Below are 9573 nucleotides of genomic sequence, written 5' to 3' on the forward strand. Positions count from 1 at the left end.
CGGTTTGGAATGTGGACTTAACAGATGTAACTGTCTTATTGGCCAGCTAATAATATACATGCCAACATTTAAGAGTGTCGATTGTCTGAGAGCACGTCAATTAATCCCAGACTAAAATAATGATGCAAGGCTGGCTGTACGGTGCCACCGTCATAAAAAAAAAGATTTATTGCAAACATCCACGCAATAAAGAGATTAGATAGGTGAGACGGTTGTTGAGAATTAAAAAAATCACATCTGAACTTTTCACTGATTCACCTCTCAGTTGATATTCACCTCGCCGAAGGCGAGGTGAATATCGGTGAATAAATACCAAGACGAAGTCGGCCTCCTGGGCTTCATCAGTAAAGTGCTGATGTCTACGATCTTAAAATAGCCACCCCAAATGTCCCACACACGGATACATCTAAGACATGCCGCAGCGCTCAAACTATGTTGCCCTGATTACCCATGATGCAATCAAAAGCGTGAACTCGACTATAGATTTCCCTTTCTAGTCTACAAGGAATAACTCACTTAAATCACGATCATAACTAGCCGGGCATCAGTATGCGGGCTGCCCGATTTTAATTTTGGTTTAAGTTTTGAAGCTTTTGAAGTTTTTCAGAAAGGCCCTTGTTAATATTACACCTTATCGCAATAATCAAAATAAAGCTGAACAATTGACTAAAACAATTTGGAATTAAAGGTGACATTTTTGCATGCATATCATTAATTAATTGGACAATTAGACCGTATTCATAAATGGCGGCTAAGTAATTATTCTTTTGTCTTTATGCTAATCATCCTAACTAGAGTCGTAAACACGAGCAAAATTCAAAAGAATTTTTGTTCCAAAGTGAGGCTTGTTAGGATGATTACAGACTGTGATTAGCACAACTACAAAATAATAATTTCTTGACCGCCATTTACGAATACCGTCTATTGGGAATAAAGAAACACTTGTAAATTTCTTCAAAGATTGCAAATTGCACTATCTCTACGAACAGGCTCGCGAAATTTTGTTCGTCTTCGAAAAAATTCCTCGTGGTTATTCACTCCAAATTGCACTCGAGGTCAGAAAAAGCCTTCCCCCCCCCCCCCCCCCTGCCGTGACGCAGCACCAAACCAGTTCACAAAATTTATCCGTAGAACCGTGTAGAGACTCTTTTTACGCGAAGTCTCTCAGAGAATGATGAAAACAATTTAAGTGTTCCAATTAAGCAGAATTTATCAGCAGTGATCAACACCCTTTCCTTTGTAACCCTAGTTGTTCTATAATCAGACAAATTTCATAGCCGCTTTCAGTGATGTTTGCTTAATTAACAAAAGTGAAGTGTCACCCTCTTGAGCGGGTCGCCTTTAATATTTTTTATTGTATTTTTTTTATTAGGAGGGCACTAGTAAATAAGACGACTTTAACCCTTTCAGCCCCGATAGTGCCAAATGGCACTTATAGATTTTACTCTGTCTAACGCCAGACGATTTTACTCGTCAATGGGGAACCCCTCGGGGCTTAAAGGGTTAAGCTAACAGCGTGAAAAAACTATGTCCCTGTTTAACCCTTTCAGCCCCGATAGTGCCAAATGGCACTTATAGATTTTACTCTGTCTAACGCCAGACGATTTTACTCGTCAATGGGGAACCCCTCGGGGCTTAAAGGGTTAAACTCGTATAGCCGGGCCATCGTCATTCATCAGTTATCGGTATGTAGACAAATCGAGAGCGTACTTCCTGAAACCCCGCTGGAGACTTCCTGTTGTAGTTCGTCTAAAAGAATTGGCTACAATAGCATAAATTGTATGTGAGGTGGCCATGCACTCTTAAGATCGTTAACTTTCAAGCTTGGATATCAAATTTGAAGTTCATGAGAGACTTTTCTATCACTTGGCATTCAACGACGAAGTGTAGACCATCACGCGATCACTCAATCACTGTGTCACTAGGGTTCCACTGAATCGAGTTTGTTGTCACACTTGTTGCTTTCTTGATTCGCAGATTAAACTCGTGATATCCCTTATTCACGGGATGAAACAATTTCAAAGTCCACAATACTTTAGTCACGAGGGTGGAGAGTGTGACCCCAGGCATACGACAGGCATTTGATTTCCCAGTGCCTTCCCCACTCTCGAGAGCGTTAATTAATATGCTGTGCTCCAGGGTGGGGAAGAATGGGACCTAATCGTATGTTCTTTGAAAATGCGGCCATCTTGGAAAGGGCATGAACAAAGCTGCTTCAGCTGTTTTGAAGGTAAGCGCTAGTTTTCAAGTAACAAGCTGTTTGTATTTTGACTCGCCCTTGCGGGCTCGTCAAAATACAGCCCAAAGGTACTACACACCAAAACATAAAAATATATGGTATATTTATTTACAATTCTTATTTACTGAATGTGATCTTTCAGAGCTCCAGTTGTTTTCCATCGATTTTCCAGTAACATAAATGCCACGGATCTGTGCGCTCCTACACTGCCATCGCCCTCCATATTTATAGCTATAAGGCGCTAGAGAGCTGAAAATCTTGCGATAACTATTAAAACGTTGTTGAAAGTTAACTTAGAGGCGAGTAACGATCATCGTGAGTTAAGAGCAGAATAATTAGGCTTGTAGGAACGAATTAAGTTTCGGAAACAAAATGATGGTGCTGGTCATGTTGTGCTTTTCTTTCTTTTGTTCTTTCATTTCATTTAATCCGTTCCATTTTTGCTTTTTAAAAAAGTATCGATTAAAATTTGCCTCCGCCTGCCCACAAACCATTGCGTATTGAGGCAGCCAGGAAAAATTAGATACGCTTGAGTATACATTAGACTTGTTATGGACAACTACATTCAATGCAACTCCAACTGATAAGAAAACTTATATAAAGCTTATTCTAAATTTGTCAATTATGTGTAGAAGAAGTAGAAGATGTTCTTGTAATATAGCCTTAAATTGGATTGCGGAAAAATAATTCAGTTTTCAAGCGAACGAGAAATGACAAAACAATATGGTCTTTTGCTTTTTAACGAGGTTCGAATGAGATGCAAGGTGGTTTTCTGCATTCCCGCACCTCAGTGGGCACGATGGTATTTGGAGGAAACTAATTATGGGTTAGAGAATGTTTAGTTCTTGTTTTGTTTACAAATTCACGCACCCCTTAACGTACAATGAACAAGAAATTTTCAATACTGCACGAAGCTAACCCTTTTAATGTTCTAAAGACAGTCTCTAACTCTTTTAATATTCTATCTTAGTTCGACGCGTGCAATCATGAGTCTCAAAATGGCTTCGCAGCCTATTTGAATTGTTTTAGCAGAAAAAAAGGGCATAAAGAAAAAGAAATTATATCTGAACTGCAACCATTCTAAGGTTTGAAAAGAGAAAACATTAATTTAAAATCGCATTTTCATTCAAAATTTATTAAAAAACAAAAAACAAAAATGACTAAGCCACATTGCCCTCTTAAATCAGACAAGGACATACAGAACAGAGAAAATTGCCATAAAGTCGAAGCCATATTGAACACTGCAACGTTTTTATGCGTTATTGCTCAACAGACCAATTCGATGTTGTACCCAATTCAAGTCTTTCGGGGTTAACATTCTTTGTGTGTTGAATTTGCATGACAATAAAGCATTCACATTTGAATTAATATATGGAAATACTTGGAACAAAACTTTTAATTCCCAAAAGATTTGAATTGGGTACAAAATTGAGTTAGCCGAATTGGTCTATAAAGGGCTCTGTTACTTGGATTTCACTAGATAATGGAAATCATGTGACCAATTTTAACCAATGAGGTGCGCGGATTTTTGACATGAATGAAGATTGTATATGAAGGGTGCTTTCGATTGACCGTATTCCGGAATAGGAATACATGGAATATAAGTTAGAAATCCTTCGTTTTTACGGAGTTTCACATTAAAATTGTCAGATAGCTGCTAAAATGCTATTTTAAACATATTTTTGTTAGACTTGCTGCTTCGAAACGCGCCCTAAATTTCCCCTCTAGGACCACACTCCACACAACAAAACGGAAATGTGGCGAATTCGAGACGCTAACTACTTTAACAGAGAATTTACAACTTCTTAGTGTGAGTGCTTGAGTAATAAATGATGTTTTGAAGGAAAGGAAAAGGGATGAAAACATAAAATAAGAAGGAATATTGTTCCAGATCTTGAAGCCAATTCGTAAAAATGATTTCAGTTTGATTTGTTCTTGTTATGGTGGAAACTCTCTGAAAAACCAATATTGTAACAGTGCATTTACTTAGGGCTGGTATACGTATACAAGACTCCATCACACAGGAGTAAGATTTTCCCAAACTGGCTTAGTCCCCATCAGTGTCTATTTTAAAAGCGAGTTTTGAGGGAAAATGAGCAATAGACCAAATCGGCTAACTCAATGTTGTACCCAATTCAAACCCTTTGGGAATAAAACGTTTTGTTCCAGATATTTTTATATCATTTAAAAATTCAATGCTACATTGTCATGCAATAGAGTACACAAAGAATCTTTAAATTGGGTACAACATTTTGTCTATGGTTTATTTTCCCGCAAAAGTTGGTTTAAAAATAGACACTTTAATGCCAATGGGGACAAACCAAAAACCAGCTTCTTACTTTTGGATATTAGTATAATTTTCAGCGGTGAATATAAGAATTAAGTATCACCCAACTAGTGGACTAATGCAAATGCTGCATTTTGATTGGCTACGCTACTAGAGGACTATTAGTAATAGTCCTCGAGTAGCGAAAGGCGAGGCGCTTTCTTTCGTTTTATTCCCAAATAAGTATATTTTCAACTTGCATTTGCTAACTTTATTATTGCCTTTTCTGTCCGACTAGTTGGGTGATACTAAAACAATTAGACCCTTCGCCCTCACGGGCCACGGGTCAAAAGCCCATTCGGCTTCGTTCGCCTCATGGGCTATTGACCCGTAGCCCTTGCGGGCTAATTGTTAATTAGTGTTATATTCACAGCGCTACCCGGTGAATATAACATTTTGCAGGCGCGGCTGCTAAGCCATTCAAGCACTTTTCGTGCCTTTTTATCTTGTTTTAGCCCGTTGTTTTGCACTTTCTTGATATTCACCGCTGAAAATTACACTAAAACAATTATTCGCCTCAGGCTCAGTAAATATTGGGGAATATTTACCTCGACTACGTATCGGTAAGTATTCACCAATATTCACTTTGCCTTCGCCGAATAACTGTTAAATGGCTAATGAACCTTTGACGTATAACACTATTGAAAACATAATAGGTGGTTATGGGAAATAATTGAAAGGATATCATAGAGGTTGAAAAACGACAACGATGGCGGCGGTGATGATCATGGTGATGATGATGATTACGTCATGATTATTGGTCGTGATTCCTGATAGTGATTACATTGCTGATGAAGATGATGATGACGTCATTATGTGGCGATGATGATGATGACGATGATCATGATGCTCACTAACGATGACGACGACGATGACGAATACGATTCGATTATGATAATGATGATTATAACGATTAGTGTTGCGCACAAATTTGGAATACTATGGACTTAGGTTTTTCTCCTTCACGTTTGCTTGAAGCTTCATGAGTATAACGGGCTTTTCCTTGTGACCTGTCCCCCGTCGATCGCGATCAAGGAAATAACTTTTCCAAGTTATTCCCTTGATCGCGATCGACGATATCAATGGACTTCATCAAGTAAGATGGCTGAACATAGGAGAAACCTCTGGCTAAGTTATACATGTTCTGATAAACTTGATATTTTTAGGATGCACAGGTGCAGTCCTGCACTACGGTTGTGCCGACGCTGGGAAAAAACACTTTAACTTCTTGGCACAGCGTCGTTGTGTACGTTGGAATGTTCTTGAAGCACCCGGTGTTGGTGCTGGTTTTGCATTTGACTCTAAAAGTTTTTTTTCCATTGGCCAGCTTGATGTTCTTGAATGAATTCTTTTTATAGCACGGATTGAGGCGGAGATCTCTTTTAATTCGCTTTAACAGAGGAGCGCTTAATTCTGTGTTGAAATCATCTCTTTGGACTGCGGTTATGGTTTTTTTTAGACCACTTGCGTTACCTTCTGTGATGTTATCACGCAATTCTCCGTAAATGCCATTTTCAGGTGACATTTTCTCCGAAAAACGAGGCCTTCCGAACACAGCTGATAAGCTCAAGTTCAGGGCAATGAAAACAATGGCTAGTTCCTAAAGATAACAAGACAACAATGGCTGTTAGCTGCGCAAAGACACGAAAGGGTATAAACCTGTCATGTGAAAACACAGGTAACCCAAGCTAAATGTAACGGTAACACAAACACTGATGACCGTAAATACAATAGAAGGATTTGTATGCGAATCACAGCAATAGATTTAAGGGAACACCTTATTGTCTTGTTGTATTACTGCTTTCCTGTGTCGTTAGTTTCCTTATTTAACACTATTCGGACTAAGATACAAACTCTATACGGCCAAAATGTTTACCTGTACAGCAACTAATACACACCAGAGTCCTCAGTCAAATTTTGAATTGTTATCCTTCAGTGAAAATCGAATATTACTGGCTCTGTTCAGTCGGCTCCGCTAATTTCCGTTTCGTAAACGGTCGATGCCATTCATAGTAACCAAACCTTTTTATTCGGTTAGCTTTCGGTAAATTGTTGGGGTTAGCTTTATTTTAAACTCTAAAATTGCTATGTTTGCAGTGGTTGTCTCGGTAGTATAGTGAAGTGCGGGTTGGTCAACTGCGTTTGCTCGTCAGCCGCTGAACCGAGTTTTACATCGTTCTTTTAACTTTTTCTAAAGTTGTTTTTCTAATTTTTTTAAGGTTTTTTATATTTTTATATTTTTCAAACATGCCATGTTCTAAGTGACATACGCTGATAATCTAGTCCTAGATTAAATTTTTTTTTTCCTCATTAGCAACGATTAACTTAACAGTGAAAATTGTTTTAAGTGTAGTCCAAATGGCAACCACTGTTTGCGAAACGAAACATTGCGTCGGCTCCCGAGAAATGATTGTGCTTTTCCAACTAGGAAAGCAAAAGATCTTTTAATTTGAAAACAACACTGGAAGGCAGGATGACACCATGGCTGTAAGGTGAGCCTATTTAATTGATAACTTTGTCGTACGATTATCTCCTTGAGTCTTTTGCCGTTCAGTATTCCATACTAATCCTTACATTTGCGACGGAACGTGGGAGGGTGAGGGGGGGGGGGGGGGTTGAGGGGGGCCAGCAAGACTCTTCAGTAGTTATTTCACTTTTAAATTGATGGTCCGTGAGGGAGGCAGAGGTCAAGGGATAACTTTTGCAGGCGCCGAGAACAATTTGTGGAAAGCCATAAAGCGAGAGGATCGCACGCTTGCCTTCTGTCATCCTCCACAGTAATCACCCGGCAGGGAATCAGGGAAACGGAAGCAAGAGGAGAAGGTGGGGGAGGGAGGGAGGGGATGAAGAAAGGCATAGGGAAGCAAAAGGGTGGACGAACAGGGAACTGAAGGACACATAAAGAGCAAAAGTTCCTGGGTCAAACAGTCCCATGGGGGTGGGGCTGAAAATACTCTGTACGATTGGCCGCACGGATTGGCGGCACGCAAGAGTGGATGAGTTAAGAGAACAGATTCCCATACCCCAATGTCGCGCATATTTAAAGTTTCAATTCGGTCATTCCAATGGCTAATCAGGTGCCTCTCTAAAAATAGCTGCGTAGCTAAAATTACATTGGAAGAGGCCCATGTGTGGGGGATCCGTCCTCCCTTGCGGCACGCGAAAGGGAAACTTTACTCTCGGAAGTCTGTGAGATGAACGTATACCATTTGTGAACGGCGTTGGTTGAAAAGGGTAGCGGAAGACCTTTGAGTCCGGCTTTCATGTATGAATATTTCATCTATCTGTTCCCTGCGTACGCGGCCTCGAGGGGTCAAACGTTATTTTAATCCCAATTGGCGTTAATTATATTCAGTGAGTAATCTGGTTTGACGGATGTCACACTGAAATGTATGACGATATGCTAGTGTTAATTGCCATTTTCTGATCAACTTATTACATAACGCTTGCCCTAAAAGGAAGTAGAAATAAACGTAAAGCACAGAGGAGTATGGTCTTTTGAAAATAAACGAAACTGTTGTATAATCATCTTTGAGGGGAGGCTGGGTTCTCCTATCCAATCTATACTTTCCTTCTTTACTGCAAGTGATGTGTTATATCCAGTCATATGAAAAACTCCTGGTAAACTTAATAAATGTCACCCCACGTTCTTCCCTGCTTTGGTCCTTTGAAGATGACACTTAAACCCGACAAAGGATGAAACTACTACAAGCTTCCATTTATACCTACGTTGCTGTTGAAATTTGTTTTAACTTAAGGAAATGAGTTTTTTCTCCGTTGCTTACCTGTATCTCCATGACAAGCTCAAATCCAGTAAGAGGCAACCAAGCTTCTTTCGTTTTCAAGGAAATTTGCTTGAATATCTTAGAAGAATTCGAATATTGGGCGTACTTTTTCTGTGACTACAACGATTACAGCTGGTTGTACAAAGTTCGATTTTCTTGCTTTCAGTATCTTCTTCTTTTGGCTGTGCTTAGCTGTTGGTGCACTCTTGTCTTCTTCGCAGGCCACTGCTGGTTTATGAGATAAGTTCCACCAAAGTACGGCTTAAATACAGCGCGAAGATTAAGTAACCTTAGTAATGCTGCGGTTGACTGTAGCTTCCGGGTAGCTCGAATAAGAATCGCCGTTACTATTCATCTCGCAGCACATCTATGCCTTAAAACAGGAAACTAGTTTCAAGTTTTCGTTTTCCAAGTCCATTTAACATTTGTATTAGCCCAATAAAGTTACAATCGATTTTCAGTGGTATTTGCTGAAATTTTACAATGAAAGAGCCGAATCTTCCTTGTAGGCTTTTTCCGTCAGAGATTTACCTAATTCTCAGATTTGCGAACACAAATAAAAAAGAAAATCTTATATTTCACTTCCCTTTTGTTACGATTATATCAGCGTGTTTATTCTAATCTCATTGACTCAGCGTTTCCCGCCCATCACCTTATCGCCCCGCAATCCGAAGAGTGGAGTAGAATCTCTCGCAAGACATATTTAACGCTGGATATATGTTCTTACTCGCAGCAGCTAAAAAAACCAACTTATTGTCAGGACTCATTTTTATCCAATGTTAGATGGATATATAGAAATTTTCTGCATTAATCACAGGCGGAAACCATGGCTGTTGTTTGTTTCTGTCACGTTGTTATAATGAAACCATAGACCTCGTTTTAGAGCCACGCACTTTCAGCAACTACACTCTAACCATTTCCTTGAAGTTGCCAAGGAAGCCATTTTTCAACATTCCAAACATACTTTTGTACACTTTTAATTATTGCAGCTCTAAAAGTACCGGGAGCTTACAGGAGCAAAAATATTGTTTAGTCCCATAATGCAAAGGCAAAGAGAAAGTCATCTCGCACTGTTAATTAGAATAATCAGACGATTATTCGAACTCTAAAGTTTTACCCTTTTCCTAGTGTTAAAAGATAGTTACTTCTTTTTTACTGCTTTTGTTAAAATTTGTTGTAGCTCCTTTTTTGTACCGTCTGAGAAAGTGTTTCGTGAAAAAATG

At 39.3% G+C, this 9573-nt stretch overlaps 1 long non-coding RNA gene across 1 annotated transcript in view; it reads left to right on the forward strand.

Annotated features, from left to right (window-relative positions):
• The first annotated feature begins 2173 nt into the window (after positions 1 to 2173).
• Positions 2174 to 9573, forward strand: part of LOC137969512 (uncharacterized) — a 20014-nt gene continuing 12614 nt past the window's right edge. The window contains exons 1-2 of the long non-coding RNA XR_011116681.1: positions 2174 to 2230; positions 6084 to 6243. This is a non-coding gene — a long non-coding RNA (uncharacterized lncRNA). The remainder of the gene's footprint in view (positions 2231 to 6083; positions 6244 to 9573) is intronic.

This window comes from Montipora foliosa, chromosome 9 (genome assembly GCF_036669935.1).
Source record: "Montipora foliosa isolate CH-2021 chromosome 9, ASM3666993v2, whole genome shotgun sequence".
NCBI lineage: Eukaryota > Metazoa > Cnidaria > Anthozoa > Scleractinia > Acroporidae > Montipora > Montipora foliosa.